Source organism: Engystomops pustulosus, chromosome 2 (assembly GCF_040894005.1).
Source record: "Engystomops pustulosus chromosome 2, aEngPut4.maternal, whole genome shotgun sequence".
NCBI classification, from domain to species: domain Eukaryota; kingdom Metazoa; phylum Chordata; class Amphibia; order Anura; family Leptodactylidae; genus Engystomops; species Engystomops pustulosus.
This window is the reverse complement of record NC_092412.1, coordinates 59440680-59463181: the sequence shown is the minus strand read 5'-3', so window position 1 is coordinate 59463181 and position 22502 is coordinate 59440680.

Here is a 22502-nt window from a genome sequence, read left to right as displayed (position 1 = left end):
TTGTTCAAACGTCCACCTTGTAAATACAGCCATAAAATATGGATTAAAGAACATGTCTTCAAAGAAACAGAAGTGGAACTTCTGTGTAATTATGGTAATAATGAGTGAGTCCTCTGCAGCTCCACTAGAAGGGGTGTGAAGGGTGTAACTATAGTCATAGTTTACTATGAAATAGCTTGGAAAATTTGCAATATAGGCAGCCAAACACAGGGAAACAAAGAAACTGGTAAGCCATTTTAAGCAAAGATGTCTGGAACATACATTCCACAGCAATTCATATTGCAGCAGAAACCAGTTGAAAAATAGTAACAATTAACTTGTAGCTAGTTTCCCACAGATTATCAATTGCATTGCATAGATTAACTTCTGTAGTGTAAGGCCGACTGCATAAGTGTGCAGCTTGTGGAAGTGGACTAGTATACAGGTCCAATCCAACAGACTGAAGACATTGCACAATGTGGGAGTCCTTGTATCATATAAAAATATGGTGCAAGGACTACCCGTCTGTTGGAGCAATGATACAGTTTGGCTGGCAGTAATGTAGAGTGGCAGAATCCTTGGGGGAGATTTATCATTGGTTTTGCTGGGCTTATTTTGCGTATAAAAGTAGCACATGACTATTCCCGCCACTTCACTATACTGGCATAAACATAGAACTTCTGCTAGTGCAACGCCATGCTAAGCCACATTTATTACTTTAAAAAAATAATAATAATTTGCTGGTGTATGTGCTGCGACTTTTGATGCATTTTGAACCTTTTTTGAGTCTTTTTGAAAGAAAAATCCCAGACACAAGTACAGCATAAGAACATTTACAAAGGGCCAAAGCCAATTTATTTCATCTGACGAGCAGCAAAGCCCCAAAGACAGACCAAAAACTCCCTCCTTGTGTTTTTGTATGATGCAAGTACGCCCATCCTGTACAATGTATTCAACCTGTGGAATTAGACCAGAATATGGGCCCTTGGCACACAAAAACAAGAGCAGTATTTCAGGTGATCGTTTAGGTTTTTTTTAAAAAAATGACCTAACAGTGAAAATTATAAAGTGAGAACAGAAGCATCCCAGCCAATGCTCCAAAAGATGCCCATGTCTATTTAAGGCTTCCTGAACGTGTGTGCAGTTCTCAACCGGCTTTTGTTTGTGGCCCGTGTGTCAATAGTGGATGAGCGCCACTCAAGGGCTGATGACAGTAGAAAAAGACTGCACCAAGCTGCAAACTCAGCCATGAAAAGGTCCTGTTCTATCTCTTGCAACACGGGGGCCCTGGGATCGATGGCCGTGTGCATAAGCCCATAGAAGTAATCAGAGACGTGTGCTAGCCACTAACCGCAATGCAAAAGGGCAAACTTCTCATCCAAGTGGGTATACTGTATACCTTTTGAACACAGAGCAATGTCCTTGGTGCCTGCACTGAATATTTGTTTATTAGAAATGTCAACCTTTTTCTTCTCTATAGTTACCTTTTTGCTCTTTTTTTCAATTTCTATTACCTCTGTATGAATATATTGTGGTATAATTTAGTAGTTGAATGTGACTTCTGACTAGACATTTTTACAGGCACCCAAAAGCACTTAAAGGGAAAAATCCCACAACACATCTTTGGTATTATTTTTGTGATAGGAGTTCTCCACTTCTCTAATTAGTGAAAGGGTTACTTGACAAAAGGAGAAATACAAAAGATACATGAGGTTTCTGTTCTATTTATGTAATATTTGCATCTCAACATTTGTATGTTTTCTTGTGTTAGGTCATAAAATATACATAAAAAAATTATAGATGATGGAACTAATTGTCAACATTGTCTCCCTTCAGTCTCATGTCATGTAGAGTATAGGTACAATGGAACACCCTACCAGGCAGGAGGGAGATCATGCTTTGGTCCCAAAGCTTTAAAATCTTTAAAAACGTCATAGTGCAGTAGCAGCAACAATGTCCCTTGAAAATAATCTGCCCTCGAGTGGTCATCTGTAATCCATGGGTTAAGAGTGGTAAGTGGTAAGTTTCCTATCAGTTGTGCCACAGGGCAAATGAAACATTATACAGTTCCTGTCCATAGCAATGGATTGTATATGTAATGCAGGATAAGCACATTTAGCTCCTGTGCTCCTCATAAATTGTAAGGTTTTAGATGTTACTCTGTAACAACTATTTTGGTTGTACATGCATTGTAGGATACAATGGTGCCATAGAAACATTCTGGGGCAGATTTATCAAGCTGTCTGAAAGTCAGAATATTCTAAGTTGCCCATGGCAACCAATCACAGCTCCCCTTTAAAATATTCATGAGCACTGGTAAAATGTAAGCTGAGCTGTAATTGGTTGGAATATTCTGACTTTCAGACTTGATAAATTTCCCCTCTATTTTCATTATTTTAGGATAGGTCCTTCAGAGAAACAGGAGTTAAAGTTCCTCAAAATTCCATAATAGGGTGTTTGAAAATCTAGTTGTAAGTAAAAAACAAGTGATGTTTTCTGTTAGATACTTATTTTCTGTTAAACACTTTTGGAGCTTAAAGTTTCTTTTATCTTGATTACAGTTTGGGTCTGCTGATTTTTGGGGAAGAGGGGAGTCCTTGCATTATTTATCACTAAGATATTCTGTCCCGGGGTTTGGCAGTGAAATGTAGCCAGTGCATGGTCTATGATTCATGGCAGGACCACGATCGGGTGCCATGTGGACCTTGGTTTTATGACACAAAAACCCTTCTGACAATTGGTGATTGTGAAAGCTTCCCTTCTCCCTCTGCATAGCACACCCTAAAAACTCTCCCCAGAAATGATAGAGTAATTTTGGAGTTTCGGCATGTATTTCTAAAATAATTTGCTTTATGTTGCTCTTTATATTGTACATTATATATAATGAATAGAATATAAGCTCATGTCACTCTAATTGTTATTTGTATATGTACCCCATGATCTGTAAAGCGCTGCAGAGTATGATGGCACTTTATAAATAAAGATTTATTATTATTTTTATTATGGGCAATGTATATATATATATACAGTGCAGACCAAAAGTTTGGATACACTTTCTCATTCAAAGAGTTTTCTGTATTTTCATGACTATAAAAACTGTAGATTCACATTGAAGGCATCAAAACTATGAATTAACACATGTGGAATTATATACTTAACAAAAGAGTGTGAAACAACTGAAATATGTCATATTCTAGGTCCTTTTGCTTTGCTTTACTTTGCTTTGGCATTCTCTTGATGAGCTTCAAGAGGTAGTCACCAGAAAAAGTTTTCACATCACAGATGCCCTGTCAGGTTTAATAAGTGGGATTTCTTGCCTTATAAATGGGGTTGGGACCATCAGTTGTGTTGTGCAGAAGTCAGGTGGATACACAGCTGATAGTGCTACTGAATAGACTGTTAGAATTTGTATATATATGGGTAATAACATATGTTGGTGTGACAATAAACATTTATTATGGGATTTTCTCAAAGAAGACTAAAAGCGCAATTGCTCTCTGAAATACTTAGAAAAAAAATTCATGTTGAAAAAATCCACTTGCTCTGCCTGTTCAGCTGGATTTTTCAAAACTATGACTATATCTGGACTTGTCATTATATTTCCAGAATGAGTTGTAAGGGAGGCATACACTGAGTTGATGAAAGTAGTCTTTTCATTAAATACCCTGTGAGAAGCTTCTTAGATGATTTTCAACCGTTTAAACTATGATCAAAATTTCGATTAATTAATTTTTAATTCATTGCCCCAAGGAAATACATGTTCATACAATAAACCATTTTAGTAATGCGGTTTATCTCTAAAATGAAATTTCTGACACAGAAGTTCCAGATGAAATCATTTTATGCTTTATGAATAAAATTAAATGCTGTGTTTTCTGTGTTCCTATTGCAGTTTGCTTGTAAATTGTGCATTTGGCTGCAAATATTTAAATTCTTTTTCAAACACAAAAATTGCCTCATGCAATGTTATTTTAACGCGCTGCGGTGCAAAAATCTTATATTACAAAATGCTGAGGGTCACCATTTATCATATGGTAAGATGCTTGAATGTTTGTTAATATTACATTTTGTATGTTTCCCGGGTCTCCAGATCGGAGAGCACTGCAGATGTTTGTAATATATAGATTAAGGTTTTTGTGTCTTCTACATACACATAAGCCTTTTTTTTTGTTTGTGACGGACTTCAGAGTGTTATTCAATGCTTGTATGGCATGTCTGAAGTTCGCGCTATGTTAGTTATGTGAGATAGGTTCATGTTGTTGACTATTGGAATGTATAAGGGAAATGAGAAAACTGATACAACATCTGTGTGTGTTGTACTTGGTTTCGAGAATATGTGTGCCTATACATTATTTTTGAGCCCTGTGGCAGTAAAGAGGTTAATTTTCTGGTTTCCTGTGTCATTTTAGGTCGCCTTTTACTCCCTTTTTTTCTCCCTCCTTCCTTCTTCTCCTCCCTAGGCCTCCTTAGCAAACTGCTGCATGCCAATCTGAGGCCACATTGGGGAGAAAGAGAACATCAGGGGGAGGGGTAGGGAGGGAGTGAGTGAGTACTGGAGGAGAGTGCGTGGGGAGAAATGACATGGGGAGGCATCTTTTCCTGAAAACCATGTGACTTGCCTGGGTTTACATAAATCATAGATTGTTTTTCCCGCCAGCTGCACAGTTTTTAAAGGGATAAGATGTCTGAGATGAAGCCAGGCGCAGAGGACCTTAATAAAGCAAAGGGGTTTTTTGTTTTCCAATATTCCAAACATTCATACTATATAACCAATAACAAATGTAGTATCTAATGATCTTTTTGTTTGTTTTGTGTTAGGTTTTCCGTGTGTATCCCAGTCTAACTAGTTTGGGTCCAATGATTTCATAAAAATTATGTATGCCTTTGTATATCAAATTATGATACAAAGAGAAGCACTTGGGATAATATATGTGTGTGCAACAGGAGTCTGAGAAGGTCGTTTTTCTAATAGTAACAAATTGTAGTAGCAGTTCAAATTTGGAAAAGAAAATCAACTTATTTCGGTTCACAAACTGAGAAAGAGTGTGCTTTCACAACCAAAATGTAGGGAATAAATGCAACCATTTTTAAGGTATATTAAGGCTTTTTGCAAATCGTATATTTGCAGTATGAAGCCATTTACAATTTTCATTATTATTCCTCAGCATCATCGTAAATAATTGCACATTTAATCAGGCACGGATCGTGTATATCTGTACATCTATATAAGACGAAACATACACTGATCACAACAAATCAAATTGTGTGAAGCTTTCCAAAAAAAAAGACATCCATTTCCAAATGTGCAGGGTTGATGCCTTTGGTGAATAAAATAAGCAATGCCAAGAAATACAGAGGAGACTCACAATTTAGAACTAGTACCAATAACAACAGTGGTGTTTCCCAATACTACACTGAAATACAGAGGTCAGCTAAGTCCTTAACGGCTCCTTTACATACACAGATGGTTTAAAAACAAACAAAAAGACATTCAACTTCTGTGTTTTTTAGAGTGTTTTTTTTTTACCAGTTCTGTAACTTTTTTAAAAAATTTGCATTTACATTTTGTACATACAGGTAAGTTTCTTCTTGTTTTTTTTGTCTGCTAGAAAAACCTATGATAAAAGTGTCACGATAAAATCTTTCTATAGCATCCATGGTATGCAGAATTTTGAAAACATTGCATACAAACTGACCCTATGAATGCCACTCTATATGTAGTGTTTTCCATATTTCTTTACAGACTTTCACATTTACAGTGGCTTGCTAAGAAAAACGTTGTATAAAGCAGAATGGTGTGTGTTAATCCAGACCAGATCACATCACATGTATGTACACTGAGCTATAGCAGTCAAGGAGCTAATATGTGCAAGTATAAAATAAGTGACTGACTAAATTCTTCTAATGAATGCAAATATCACACTTTAACTATATGTTAGGAGAGAAGGTAGCAGCCTTCGGTAAATGTTTGCATGTGTGTCTTCATTGTACAATGTGTTACCAGTTATTATCAAAATAACTCAAAGCCAAATAATCAGTATCTAATAAAGTAGAAAAGAGATTGAACCACTTTTTGATGGATGGATGGATGGATGCTGATAAAAAAGATAAAAACTTAAACAGGTAATTTTTTCCAATTAAATCCACTGAAATATCAGACAACCCTCCAGTGGGTTCTGAAATAGGTTTCAAAGTTTCAGCCAAAGAAACCCAATTTAAAGGTTTATACACACAGCGATAATTTGAGGACATATGCTTGATGTTTTTTCAACAGCCAGCACATATCCCCATTCACGACCATGGCTTTGTGAAGCAGACTGCCTGAGACACAGCAGAGTGCACCCACCGAGGACACACGGGAAGCAAACACTTGTCCACAGAAATGTTGTTTGTGTCCCATAACACGCCACCTGTCGTTTGCTGGTAGCCTAAGGGCAAGGGTCTAATGAACTGGAAGTTAGCCCTCTCTGTGAGCACCCATGCTGGTGCCCCAGCGCCGAGTTTTCCTAGCAGGATTCAAGGCCTCCTCTTGCCGGCTACCCAGGACATGCCTAAATCAGCTCTATTTTAAAGGAAACCTACCACTTTGCAATAAGGCTTCTAAGCAGCAAATACCGTGCACCAGCTCAGGGTGAGCTGGTGCCGGAGCATATACTCGTTATGTTCTTAATCCCTTGTAAAGTGTTTAAACACTTTAGTAATCTTTATATACAAAGCAGCTCCGGCGCACGGTGGTACGCGCTCGGCGCAGCATGCACACGACCGTGCGTGCGCCTGAATAGGAAGTACCACCGTCTGCCGGAGCTGCTTTGTATATAAAGATCACTCAAGTGTTTAAACACTTTACAACGGATTAAGAACATAACGAGGAGCTGGCGCACGGTATTTGCTGCTTAGAAGCCCTATTGCAAAGTGGTAGGTTTCCTCTAAACATTGTGGGCTGCCTGGGACAGCAGGAAGAATTAACAGGTATACAGTTGTTCGGCTTCGGGGCCTATGATTTTTCCTGATCAGGAGAACCTTTGAGCGAAGCTATGTTGATAATCCAAATATCTCTTCCTTATTTCAACTTTATTTAGGTCTTCAAGCAGGGGCGTAACTACAGTGGTAGCAGTGTCAGGGGGCCCCGTCATCCGACCTGACATACTAAAAGAGTGGAGGATGTGCACCATTATATACATATTATGCTGCACATTGTACAGCATAACATGTATATAACATATATGTGATGTATATACAGGCGGTCCCCTACTTAAGGACACCCGACTTACAGACGACCCATAGTTACAGACGGACCCCTCTGCCCACTGTGACCTCTGGTGAAGCTCTCTGGAAACTTGGTTTTCCTTGACCAATCACCTTGTTGTACCATCAGGCTAAAAGTCACTTACTTTCTAGGGTCTGTTAGTTGATTTAAATTTAATCATTTTTTTAGTCCTTTTTTTGAGTTCCATTTTTTTGATGATATAATTTGTGTGCAATGCTTATAGGACAGTTAAAAGGGCATGTTCATATGCTCTGCATATTTATAAAGGGTGAACATTCATATTGATTAGCCCAAGGATCCCCTTGGTACCTCTTATGTATGCAACTGTATAGGTATTGATTGAACATGTTCATATTGTAAAAAAATAACAAAAAAAAAATCTGTGTAGGATTTTTCTGCACTCTCCTATGGAGTTAAAAAATATTTTGACCTCCATCAGGTCATATGGTCAGCCTAGCCATAAATAGCGATGAGCAGACCCAGATCCTAACTTGAACGGATCCACTCATCACTAGACGTAGACTTATAAACGTGTATTGCTGTCGCTTTACCCTGCTGACAGCTTGTATTCTAATATTTTTTAGCATGCAACTTTGCTTCATAATATTCATATGCAATATTCAGCTTTATTTATTTGTCTTCTTGTTTCATGTTGAGAAGTGTCCACTTTGGTCTGTATGGTAATGATACTGAAGAGAAGCTTTTACTCTGTTTGGTTACCATATTTCAAAAGTAACTTTGCTTTGATGTTCTACCATTCAATAGTATAAAGGAAATTGTTTGTGGAGCTGTATGGAATAAGTGACCTCTCTGCTGCAGAATTTCAAATCTTCTATACCTCCCTCCTTCTTAATGTGCTCCAGGCAGTAATGCAATATCAGTCCCTGTACAGTACCTTCAGAGAAGGGTAACACTTTCAAGTGATTGTCCCACTTCAACACTTTTGTTAAGCTAAAAGATGTTTAAAAATTATCTTTCTTATGGTTTCAGTGCTCTGTTTCATTAGTGCAAAGTGGGAAATTTCATACATAGAGTATAGGGGTCTTTCCACTACCGACATGTATCCCGTCCAGTATAGAAATACATGTGTGATCACTAGGATTTAGATACTTGGACCCACTGCATTTTTAAAAGCACAAGGATGCAATGAATACAGTACTTTTTAATGGATCCGTTCACATCACCATGTGTCTGTTCTGTAAAAATAGATAATGTGATCTAGTGTGATGTGTGTTTTTCACTGTTCACTCATAGACTTGGTTTATGAAGATCAGTGAAAAATGAATGTTACATAGACGCACCTAGGCCTTGAAAGAAGGATGAAAACTGAGTTAAAAATCGGCTTGGTCGCCAACCACAGTGCAGAGGACAGGCCTCTATGCATCAACGTGATATATTATGCATGGAGCCTCTGCTTCCCCACAGAACAGCAGTGGTATGCTGTGATCATGATTACAGTGTTGGTACTGTTGTTTTGCAGGGAAGAAGGGATTCCCTGCATCACATATCAATATGATGCACAGAGGACCTTCCTCTACACTGTGGTCGGTGCATGAAATCCAAACAGCGCACAGAACCTACTTCTAGCCTAAGTCTCAAATGTTCAAACATTCACGCTGATATTCATCTCACTTTTGTGTGCCCCTAACTTTACTGAGATCCTACTGTTGCATTAAATATATGGTGCTTCATGGGTTCATAGACTGTAAGCTTTTGCGATCAGGGCCCTCACTCCTATTGCTCCATATGACTGTTTGTACTCTGTAATGTAATGTTATATTTGTATATGTCCCCTATGATTTGTAAAGCTCTGTGGAATTTGATGGCGCTATATAAATAAAGATTATTCTTATTTCCTAGCTGGTGCTTTACAGATAGACTTACAGTTTCTTCTTATTCATATGCTTCTTCATAAAACCTGGCGACAGTGTTGTGAATCCACAACGGGCAGAGGCTATAAAACAAGAAAATCTTTTTCTGTCCTTTTATGATCGACACTTGAATGTGTAAACACATTGGGGCAGATTTACTTACCTGGTCCGTTCGCGATCCAGCGGCGCGTTCTCTGCGCTGGATTCGGGTCCGGCCGGGATTCATCAAGGTAGTTCCTCCGCCGTTCACCAGGTGGCGCTACTGTGCTGAAAAGCATCTGAACGCGCTGGAGTTCACCGGGCTGGACCAAGTGAAGGTAAGCGCGTCCCAATCGACACATTTCTTTTTTTAAATGCGGCGGTTTTTCCGAATCCGTCGGGTTTTCGTTGGGCCACGCCCCCCAATTTCCGTCGCGTGCATGCCGGCGCCGATGCGCCACAATCCGATCGTGTGCGGCAAAATCCCAGGCAATACAGGGGAAATCGGCGCAAATCGGAAATATTCGGGTAACACGTCGGGAAAATGCGATTCGGGCCCTTAGTAAATGACCCCCATTATAATAAATGTTTGCATGCAAATTCAAGGCTCAGTTTTGCCATTCTCACTGCCTATATCAATTATTGTGACAGTTTGTTCTATATTTCCAGGTGTATAGGTAAATGGTAATAAATCTATGTGTGCAGCCTCAGCCTAGGGCCTCTTTATGCGTCATATTTTGCTATGATGCATGGAGTCGAATCACTGCCAGCATAGTAGGTCTGTGAAACAGCACACTGTTCGATCTGTGATTCACAGACTGACAACAACCATGTGTTTTAACCTTAAATTTACATTTGTGCATCCAAATGTTGTAAAATGGTTTTTACATATATATTTTATTTATAACATACATTGCAAAAATATGATGGAGAAGTTGTAAAGTTTTTTCATAATGTAATGTGTCCAATACACAAATAGGATACGTCTGATTGCCAAGCCATTTCTTGGTATTTTCATATAATTCAGCTGTTCTCCATAACAACAAGGGTGGTTACGGTATATGTGTAGGGAAAATTCAGTTCTTGGCTGACACTGAGAAACAAAATACTCCAGACTAAAATAGAAAATACATTCTTTGAGATTTAACCACTGGAACCTTGGAATGTCTACAATTCCAGATTGATCAGTATAAATGGCTGTAATAAAGATAATAATCATGATTTTCATCAGAGTTAATATTAGTCAAACAGAAAACCTAAAGTTATCTAACACTTATAAAAAAAGAAAATGTCCCCTTAGGTTGAGGCCATGTGATTTGGGTACATGCAGAGGACATTATACAGTGACCAAAGCAAAAAACATAACTACAAAAGGTTAAAGAAGTACCAAAATATTCATCAGTTTAAAAACTGACCCATGTGGCCCCAGGGCCACATCTGCCATGAGGCGGGATGAAAATTCTGCCTCAGGTGGCATATGTGGAGTGCAGAAGGAGGCAGCACTTGCCCGAACCGCCCGCTAGCAGTACGGACCTGCCGCTGGCAGTCAATACTGCCCGACAGTGGTGCAGAGCAGCGCAGACCCATTTGTCCTCTGGAGGAAGCAGCTGGCATTTGATGACGTTACGCAGTGCAAGGAAGGGCTGCCCGGCAGAAAATCCTGGAGGAGAGGACCACGGCATGGAAGTAGTTAAGTAAAAGTTTTATTATGTTTAAACTGGCCACGAAAACTCATTTGGGGGGCTGTATATAATAAAAAAGTAGAGTGGGATGTTAAAATATTGGGCCGAAATACTAACTTAATTGGGGGCGGCAGAGTTATGGAGCTGTATATATATATATATGACAAAACCGGGGGGAGGGGTGATAACTCAGTATGGTGCTCTATACACAAGTAGGTGTATGAGGAGGGGTGGATATATGTACTGTATGTAATGTTACTTTATAAAACTTAACTGGTGGGGAATTTAATATGGGGGACAGATCTTATGTATAAAGGGGGAATTTATGGGGAGGCTGTTATGGCATACTGTATATAATTAAAGTGGGTTCCATCTATGGGGTGCAGATTTTAATTACAGGAGGGCTGTATAAGGGGTTCTGTATATAATTTGATTGGGGGCTGTTCATTAGGGTGGTGTTTTATTAATTCATTAGGGTGCCACTATTTATTAAATTATAAGGAGGCTGCATATTAAATTGAGTAGTTTGGGATATCCAGGTGATATTATATTGTAAGAGACAATTGTATTTTTACGGGCACAGTGTGGAGATACTGCATGGAGCTGAAAACACCTGGCGGTGAATTCAGCAGTGATAAACCATGGCCTGGAGAAATCATAATGAGGTCCTCTTCCTGATGGAGCAAAGTGTCACCTGTAAGTTACTAGAAGCCACTAATATCTGTGTCACTGATTGATACTAGTGCGTGAGACAGGGTCAGCCTGTGTATTGTCAGTCACAGGGTGTCTTTGATTTTTAGTCTTGTATGAGAATATTGTTAGCAATGTTGTAGGCATACTTTAAAAAGATTTTAAAAAAAGATGCGTCTGTAAATTCAGTGGGCTGACTACAGGAGGAAATCAGGGCTAGGATTTAATTTTTTTTGGGGGGGGGGGGCAGCATTTCAGTTTTCCCCTCAGGAAGCAAAAAAGCTAGAATCGGCCCTGCAACATTATCTAAGGCAGGGAGGTTAGATAATGTTGAGCTCTCCACTAACCCAGTGGGCTAGGATCTGTGAGATCCATGAGCCACTGGGTAGATAGTCAGGTAGAATCTTTAATCAAGTGCTCCGCTCTGATTTTACCCGCTCCTCTCCACTGTTTGAAAACAATATCCTCACATCCTGGAGGAAAATCCGGATAACTCAGGTTCAGCGTGAGCAAGGATTGCTGGGGTAAAAGGCGTTCTCTTACTATTTCACAGCAATGAACAGTTGAATTCAACGTGGGATGGGTTTTCCGGGTAAGCATCTTACTAGGGTCAAGCCATAGTGTTACCTGTAAGGGAATTACAGTATGCTTTAGGCATATCTGGGGCTGCAAGCTAGAATTACAGCAGCCATGTGAAAAGTCTGGGAGTTCAACATTCCCCCTCAACATTTTGGGTCAGTATAGATTAATGCGTTTAATTCTAGCTGGTTCGCCAGCCCAAACAAATTTATGCTGAATAGCATTCAGTGACAAAGAGTAGGCCTTTAACAATGTAATAGGGACTGCCTGGAAAATATTGAATAAACAAGGCAAGATATTCATTTTTACTATAGCACATTTACCGAACCATGAGAAGATACCCCTGCTCCACCTGGAGCAGTCCTCCTGAACTCTTTTAAGTATTGGTAGAAAATGTAATGCTTAAAGCTTAGTCAGGTCAGTGGACAGCTGAATATCTAGTTATGTAGGGATTCCCACTTAAAGTTAAATGACGCTTCTAATGTTTCCCTGAGGCTTGCAGATAGGGAGACGTTTAAGGCCTGTGACGTGGACCAGTTAACACGAAAGTTAGACAATTGAGCAAATGAATGTATTTCCTGGATTAAATTTGTAAGGGAGACCTGGGAGTTAGTGAGAAAGAAGAGCAGGTCACCGGTGTATGCTGCTATCTTATACACAGAACCCCTCACCTTAGTAAACAGCTTTATATCTTGGTTTAACAAGGAAATCGGCGAGTAATTAGGAGCATAGAGTCACTTCCTTCCCAGGTTTGGGTATTACTGCAATGGTTGCTGGGAGGGTGTCCCTAGGAAGCGGAGGTACCCAAAGCTATCTCATTTAAAGCCTTTGTCCTGTGGGGTTCAAGGAGCCCAGGGAATTTTTTGTAGTATGGTGGGGAGAAGCCTTCAGGGCCAGAGCCAAGCTTTACCTGCTTGGATTTCCTTAATTGCCAACGGAAACTCTAAATCAGTGATTGGGGCCTCTAAGGTTTCTGCTTCCTCCTCAGTAAGGGTGGGAAGGTCAGATTCAGAGAGGTGGAACAGTATCTTACCCCACATAGCTGACGGCGAATTGCATACTCTGTTGGTCAAGATTGTACCATGTATGATAATAGTCACAAAATGTGGCTATTATGTCAGAATTTAGATTTCAAGTGATTCCCGAAGGCATTGAGAGTTCAGGAGTTTAAGTATAGGAACATTGGAGCTGCAATGCCCTGGCTAAGGACCTATCACATTTATTACTGTACAGGCGGACCCCTACTTAAGAATGCCTGACTTACAGATGACCCTTAGTTACAAATGGACCTCTAGATAATGGTAATGTACTGTACTTTTTCCTTAGGGTACAATAAACAGCTCTAACACTTATTATAGGGGTCTGCAATGAAGTTTTAGTAAATAACAATGTAAGAAATAATTTACGAGGAAAGAAGTAACACCCAATGGTCCTCAATTAGGAATCGTGATGTCTGTTGCTGGACCTAAATACACAAAGACCTACTCAACACACAAAACCCAGATATGCACAGACACTATGTTAGGAAAAGTATGTAGCAAAAAAGTTTTATTGATCAAATGAAATGACATAAAAGCGTACATAATTAAAAATGTGGAGTGGACATTCTTTTTTTGGGAGGGGGGTAACAGCTAGTACTGGACAAGTAACATGCAAGCATCAGGTGGCGTAGTGGTGTAAAATTGTTAATGCACAGTAGCATATGTTCTATCTCCTGGGCCTATGGGGAGACTGCGATGCAACACAGGCACAGACATGATAACAGAATCTGGTAAGTAAAAAACTATTAAATAGACAATATAAATGTATTACCTAGGTGCCAGGATACACGTAACCACCAAGATGCACAAGTACCCCGACGCGCGTTTCGGCACGCTGCCTTCGTCATTCTGATAACAGAATCTGGTAAGTAAAAAACTATTAAATAGACAATATAAATGTATTACCTAGGTGCCAGGATACACGTAACTACCAAGATGCACAAGTACCCCGACGCGCATTTCGGCACGCTGCCTTCGTCAAGGGGTCTTGACGAAGGCAGCGTGCCGAAACGCGCGTCGGGGTACTTGTGCATCTTGGTGGTTACGTGTATCCTGGCACCTAGGTAATACATTTATATTGTCTATTTAATAGTTTTTTACTTACCAGATTCTGTTATCATGTCTGTGCCTGTGTTGCATCGCAGTCTCCCCATAGGCCCAGGAGATAGAACATATGCTACTGTGTATTAACAATTTTACACCACTACGCCTGTATTCATAAATAGTCTGCAACATTTGGCCTAGACCCCTTTTGCCTTACCAATTAACTGTGCCTCGTCTGTGGGGGATCGTTTATGAGATGTCTACAGCCTCCTAATTTTATCCAGTAGGGATGTCATCTCCCAAGCCCTCTTCAGTTTGCGGCGAGAACTGTAGGTGATCAATATACTGCGAATGTTGTGTTTGTGGCCCTCCCAAGAAATGCATGGATGAATGCCCTCTGAAGATGTCCTAGAAAAATGAGTTTAAAGGGATACCCTAATTTCTACTGCAACCAGTGCGTCCTTCAAGAGCAATGTGTTCGGTTTCCACTACAATTGGAAATCAATCAGTAGGTTCAGGCAAATTAAGCACAAAGAGCACAATGGTCGCTTGGTGGAGGCCCAGGCTGCTGTGGAAAAAGTTATCTTATTGTGAGTAAGTGTTATGGGTCACGGAGTAGAATGTGAATTCTTTGGCAGAGAGGTGCAAGAGTCTCCACACGTCTGTCATGGAGCAGTCCCCTTAGCCTACGCAGACTGGCCGGTGACACAGAGGAAGAGCGCAGACTGGCCGGTGACACAGAGGAAGAGCCAGAAAACGTGTCTATACTTGGGTCTAATGCAACATTTAGGTCTTCCGCAATGATTAAGATTCCTTCGGCAAATTCTTTTATGAGAATTTTATGAGAAAATAATTTTTTTTAAAAAGAGGAGAGGGCCTGTGCTGGCCCCAAGTAAAGAGAGGCAAACGTATATACACTGTTAGCTATCTTGCCCTTGACTAGGAACCAAGGTGGAAATCAAAATCAAGGTGCTGTGAGCCTTAGGGTCAGTAGCGTAGTAGGTGTAATAGGTGTGCAGATACCTTCTATCTGTGAAGTTGTATGGTCACACTTCAGTAAGACGAGTCTCCTGAACAAAGGCAATCTGTATCTTCCTCCCTCTAAGCAAATTAAAAGTATGGGCCTCTTCTCAGGGCTGTGTAATCCCTTCACATTGAGGGAGCCAATCACTGATTTGCACTGGACCCCCCAAACCACCCAGATCAGGCACCGCCATTAGTAGGATAATGAGGTCAGAACCTGGGAAAGAGAAGGGAATGAGAAAGATCAGGAATATTGGAGGGAGTTGAACTCTGAGGAAGGCTTGGGCAAGGGACAAGTAAACCAACAGTGGTCAACCAGCGACCCTAGACTGGGGGCAAAGAGGAAAGGAAGAAAAAGGAGAAGTGCGTTGAAGGGCAGGCTCAGTAGAGGCACAAGATGGAGAACTGAAGTATACGACAAAGGGAGCAAGACCTAAGTCCCAAATGTGAACACTAGGGATTTAATTCCCCTCCGTAGGAGAATTAAGGAGGGAACGTCAAAGGCAATAGAGCAAGCAAAATAGAACACACAAAATCTTCTCCTTATCCGTGAAATAGTGCAGACGACACCGGACATCTCTGGGAGCACACAAGTCAGTGTTAGACATTCTGGAGACTCTATGGATTCTATAAAACAGCAACTAAACAGCAAGTATTAGTAGAGCGGTGAAGGATATCACAGAAGATATGTGTCACCCTTTCATTCAGATTGTTAGCGGCTGGGCATGCATTGTGACCTTTTTTCGTATATTATTACGTCTGCTGTGGTTCTCTTAAACATCCAAGGCTTGTTAAGTGCTGAATATGCGATTTGGACTGTCTTATTTCCACTTCCAAGCCCCATTTTCGACATTTAAAGAACATCTTCCACCAGGATCAAGAATTGTAAACCAAGCACACTGACATGCTAATGTGTGCCTTCTTTAAGCTTCCTATGCTGTTGTTTTTAAGAAAAAAAGGCTTTATAATGATGCAATGAGTCTGAGGTGCTCCAGGCTCCATTAACACCTATGGAACCTGGAGACCCTCAGGCTCATTTGCAAAATTTAAAAGACTTTTTGGGTAAAAACCTTGGCATAAGAAACTAAGAGAAGAGCAGATCCTGCCACAGGGGGCAGTATGTTAGTGCGCTTAGTTTAGAATCCTTGATCCTGGTAATAGATGTCCTTTAAAGTGTGAGTAGCCACCTCTTCATGGTCCTCTCTAAATCCCTCCAGAGCCAACTGTTGTGAAGAGCAGAGTCCAGATCATGCCTGTTGGGGAGGGTCTGTATAAGCTACCTAGGGGACTGAAACTCTGATTACATGGGGCTGGCTCATAAACCCGGTTGCTGGTGGCCAGCTGAAGCCATCGACTGTGAGGAGGCCAAGGCTCCAGACCCCACTGGCTGTGGGAGATTGTTGTACCTTTGGCAGCTGAGACTGCATCTCCCAACTGCTGGCAGAAGGTGTGGAGCCCATGCACTGCATGTCATCACACCATTATCAAGCCACGCCCCCAGTTGTGCAGATTTTCTACACTAAGGTGCACAGTAAAAACACTTCATGAGCAGTGAAACAAACAAACATTGGATCCACGTGCCATCCATGAAGAACAGATGATTTATTTCCAACAGGGAAACAAATGATGCTGTTCAGATATGTGTCCTTTAAAAATGGACACACAAATACAAAATATATGTGAACTGGGCATGAATAACAGATGGCCGAGGATTACTCATTGGCATGTAGCCAATATTCAAAGATTTTTGCATCCTGCCAGTTTGACAGGTTTCCTGGGTCTGATGGGTGGTCTTGAATCATTTTTGATCTAGGAATAGGAGGAGTATAATTTAAATTAATTCCGGAGTCTGATATTACGTTAATTTTGGAATCTGGTATACAAATTTAAAAGTTGTCTGTGTCACTGAAGTGGATGCCAGTTTGAAGATAAATCATCACTGTATACTAAAGGGGCCACATGCTCAGTTTAATGTTCCATTTACAGTGGCCACTCCATACTCAGCATTATAATTAGGATTATCATTATCAGCACTGTAGGGAAGCCTTAAGATACAGTGATAGTGGGATTAAAGATGTGTGTTACCTTTCATTACGATATAAACTTGTTCTTGACTTAAAGAGCTAGTGTACAACTGTCTCTCATTATGATAAAAAATCTAATAGACAGGAGCATATTAAGAACCTAAAATATCCTGAAAAAAAACTTAAGTATGGTGCTATGTTGTATTTGGGTACTTGTATTTAGTTACAGACTACCATTATACAGGGACAGAACAAATGGGAAGGTTCAGTTAATTGTAAGTATGTGGGATTGCTAATTTTTGTAGATTAATCTGATAATACAAATTGAATTTGCACCTATAAATGAAAACTCAACCACAAAAAAGTCAAAATGGTGGAATTATGTAATGGCAGGACAAAGACAATGTGCCCTAAGTCCCGGCCTGCTTACATGGTCCACGCTAAACAGTGGCAAGTAACTGGGCAGTGGTACCTCCTTGCACTTTGTGATAAACAAATAACACAAAGGAGAGGTCAAAAATCCGAGACACTACAAGATAATAAAGTACAAAATTACAAAAATCAAATTCATAGAATAGTTGAGAGTGCAAGCCAAAATTGAAAATCCAGAAGTATAAGAATTAGCAAGAAAAGTACCAGGAACATGAAGCTAGCAAGAAAAACTGTTTTACCAGCAAAGGTGGATAGTTAATTTCAGAGGGCTCAAGGTGAAAAAGATGGGGCTCCAAAGGCGTGAAAGCCTTAACCCTTGCTGGTTTAGAGCAAGAGATGCAAAGAGCCAGCAGTCCCGCAAATAGAGCACTGTTCAGACTGCCAACTGAAAAGCACCAGATGGAATTCAGCATATTCTCAACCTGGCAGCATGAATTGCAGAGGACCGAGCAACAGATGTAATAAATTCTTATAATAATGATACGTGAATGATAAAACAAAAAAAATGCCATTTTATTACACAGAAGATTAGATTTATTTGTACACAATATAACCTTTTATTATAGAAAATATTACATCTATGATTTGCAGTGATTCATGTAATATTGTATCATTCATTACACCTATATTTTGCAGATAAATGAAGAAATAGGTTTTCATTGTCAGGAATGGAAAATAAATAGATTAAATTATCTTTCCATTATACTCCTACAAAAACATCCCAATGCTCATCCTCGCCTACATTCTGCTGCATATTTCATCTCCTGCTATTCTGGAAATCTAGTTGTACCCGCGTTTTTTTTTACCATCTGGTTTGCTTTTCTATTTTAAAAAAAAAACATTCATTTTTGAAGCCTCCTGGTTTGTGTTTTGCTCACGAGCATAAAAAAGACGACATTCAATGAAGTCTGGGTGGGAAATGATAGCTTAAAGAATCTTCCTTTTGGGCCCCAGTTTTGGACTTTTACCAGCATGGACTAAAGGAAAAAATTACGTTGTAGATTTTGTTAATGTATGAGGGTTTTTTTAGGTAGTTTACACTCCTCACCTTTCAAAAGCCATAACTCACTTATGCATTTTCAGTATGCCATGAAGCTGTTAATCACCAGAGATGAACTGGCATTGGGAAACATGGGGTGTCCGCTGTAACTTACAGTTGACATCCCTGTCAACCTGTTAAATGCCGTGGTCAGCGCGACCACGGCATTTAGATGACTGTGGAGAGATTCCCTGCCCGATCTGCACCCAATGAAACGTTTTGCGGGTGTCATTCATTTCTATGGCAACCCCGGGGTCTGATCTAAGACCACAAGGCTGTCCATAATAAATACTTTAAAGTCCTGTCACAGAGCCAAAAAAAACTAATTTAGAGAAACTTTAAAAAATATTACAATTGTAATCTGCTTGGAACCCTATATGAATCCACCCCATTGATTGCTGAACTGTTTTCATGCCACTGCAACTGTGGGATGGCAACAGTTCTATGAAGGGTTATCCCTGATGTGCATATGGGCAGTCAGGAAAAGTGCTTATAACTGCACCAATCACATCAGACATCAGGTAAGAAGATATTGCAGTTCCTATAGTGTTATGGTTAGGGTAGATCAGTAGTGTTCCTGTCTGCAGTACAGAACTACAGGCTAAAGTGGTTTGATCTAACTAGCTGGAGTCAAATACAAGTGATTGGCTATCTAGAACCAATAGAACTGGCTTCCTCAGGGGTAACGGGCTATTGTAACAGTTTCTGTGGGCCAAATAATACTGGTCCAAGGAAACCAGTATGGCTTAGGGGAGAGGAGCAGACTGTTAGTGGAGGTTTGTTTGATATAAATGGCTATAGTACATTCAATTTACCTGGTTATCTTTTTTAATCTTTTTCTTTATACTTGTTGACATATGTTTCTTTGTAGAAAATATTACTGTGTTTATCGGTGGTGCTTTTCTGCACAAAATGATATACAAAACTGCGCCTAGATAGTAAGTACAGCTCTAGACGCTTGATAAAAAACCCGTTTTTATGTTAAGACAAATGTCATCCGCACTTATATTTACCTAAATATCTCTACCAAGTCCAATGATACGCGTGCCCCTGTATAAAACCGAGCAGTGGACTAAGTCCTTTGCCTCCAATAACATGCGCATACCTGCAAAAAACTAAGCTGCGGTCTAAGTACTTTGTCCTTTGCCATATGGTACAATGTAGTTCTCTACACACTAAGTTTGGTGACATATGCATAGCTATGCTTAAAGTTGTAACAGTCTAAGCTCCTGCTCTGCACAACTTACAAAGCCCTCTAGTTTGTGCACTACGGCCTGAATCTAAGACTGATCAAGTCTAATGTCATATGCACGAAGGCTACATACACACTGCTGTATGGGGGACGTCTATGCGGCATATATACGTCCCCCATAGAGGGCAATGGGTGCATGGGAGCAGTCCGGTCCTATCTTTCCCCGTAATACAGCGCCGTGCTCACCCCTGCCTCCTCTCCCCGGCGCTGCCGTGTGCCCGCCGTGCTACGGTATGGCGGGCACACGTTAGTGTGAATATAGCCTTAGGCTGGTTATAACTGGTATTATGGACATGCGTAGTGCTCTGTAACCAGTGCTGATTCTGGCCTTTTTGCTGCCTGCGGCGAAATTTTAAATGCTACCCCGCATCCCTCTACTTCTAATTTTTGCAGTCATTTACAGTATAATAGATCGTGTTCCTGAATATATATTTTCCTGACAACACTACTGAGCACACTAATTCCCCATAAAAATTCCTTTATTTAGTCACCCAAATAAATAATAGTATGTACAGCACCCACAATTTATTATATTTACCAGACCTCCTGAACTGATTACATAAAACCGCATGAATAATATAAAGCCCCACTAAGCATTGGCCTTGTTGACCTGATACGTCACGTTTTTTGACGCACTGCAAAGGCTTGAGCCGTGACCACATGCTGAGGTTACATTGCGTTTTAGCGAATGTAACCCTCCTATGGACAGTATATACTGCCAGATAACCCCCAACAGATAGTATAGAACCATGTGTAGATAGTATACAGCCATTAGCCCCCAGTAAATAGTGTATACAGCCAGAACCCACAATAGATACAATATACAACCAAACCACCACCAATAGATAGTATATACTGCCAAAACCCTCCAAAGATGTTGTATACACCCAGACTTGTGGATAACTTAAGTGATTTGGTTTAAAAGATCAAATGGATCATGATGAAATTCAAGCAAGCTCATCATGATGAATTTGATCTTCTAACTTTTTGATACCCTAATAAAGATTTTTGGGATGTTAACCACAAATTAAACCAAGTAACTTGCTACAGCCAGTGCCGGAAGCTCCTCTTCTAATCAAGTTATACCTAGTAGATAGTATGTATACTTTATATACTGCCAGACCAACCTAAAAATGTGGAAGCATGTAAGCAGCGAAGTCCTAGCATTTTAATGGTTAACAAAGACGCAGTGGCTATTTCTGCCCCACTGAAGGTGTCTGCTTTGTTAACCCTTAGCGTCTCACTGCTTCACTTGTTGGTGTATTGTGCCTGGTACTGGCCTGAGGGCCTGGGCCCCCTCATAAATGTATATTGTGAGAGATGGGTAGACTGTGCTGAAGTACCTGATCACACTGACTCGCTCCACTCCTATCCGGTCCTCTCTGCTCCATTCCTCTCGGGCACGGCTCTCCTATGCCCCTCTCTGGTCCACTGTATACCGCTCCTCTCTGCTCTCCCCCATCCCTCTCTGCTCCGCACTTCTCTGGGCCTCTCTGCACTGCTTCTGGTCCTCTTTTTACAGCTCCTCTCAGTCCTCTCTTATCCGCTCCCACGTCACACCACATCCGCAGCTGACAGGAAGTGTGCAAGGGCGCAGGCAATCCTGCATAGGCATGCACTATTAGTGTGTGCAGTATCGCCATCGGTCTACTGGCAGCACCGCAGCAACAGTGGCAGCAACAGTGCAGCAAGGTGAACAATGATTCACCCATTTGCCGCCCCCATTAGGGCCCAGACATCTGCAGCCTGAGGCAAGATTCTCATCTCACCTCATGGCAGATGCGGACCTGCCTGTAACAGAGGAGCATTGCACTTGGAACATTTGTGGACATTTGAATATTTCACCTATTGCAAACTCAGCACTTCTTACTTTAATTTACATTGAGAGTTAACTTAGATTAATCTATATTTTTTTGTCATATAAATTGTTTATTAGTGCTGTATCTGTACAGATTAATAGAAAGGGTTAATGAACATTGAGAGTAATTTCTTACTGTGTATCTCTATCGCTAAGAGAAACTAGTAATTTTCCAGCTATAGTAGTGATTGTTTTGCAAATAGACTCGTTTACCAGAAAAGAAGACAGCTTGACCTTTAGAATGACAGGCTCTGTCTGGAAAGTTGTTTACACTTTAGAAACTTGCTGCCATAGAATATTATGGGGACTCAATGTAAGTCTATAGGACAATGTTACTGAAATGTAACCACTCCTCCCCTGGTAGAAGGTATATTAGGAGTACAGTACTAGTCCCTATTGTCTTGCAGTTAGTGGACAAAGTTTGGAGTAAAAGACTGCTAGTGTACCTGAGCAACCAGAAGAAGAAGCTGAAACGGGGATACTCTGCCAGACCCTGGGTTTCAGTCAGGAGGCTCTGGAGAGGATACATCTATCTACTATATGTATGTATGTATATGCAATACGTGTGTATATGGTGTGTTTATACTGTATGTAATATATATATATATATATATATATATAGTTTGTATATTTTGTATGTCTAATTATATTATGTAATATTATGGGCCGTAAAAGGAATATCATTTGGGCAGTGTTCTGCCTTGTAAGGCATTGTTAGTGGTTTATAATTTAAATTCTTCTTA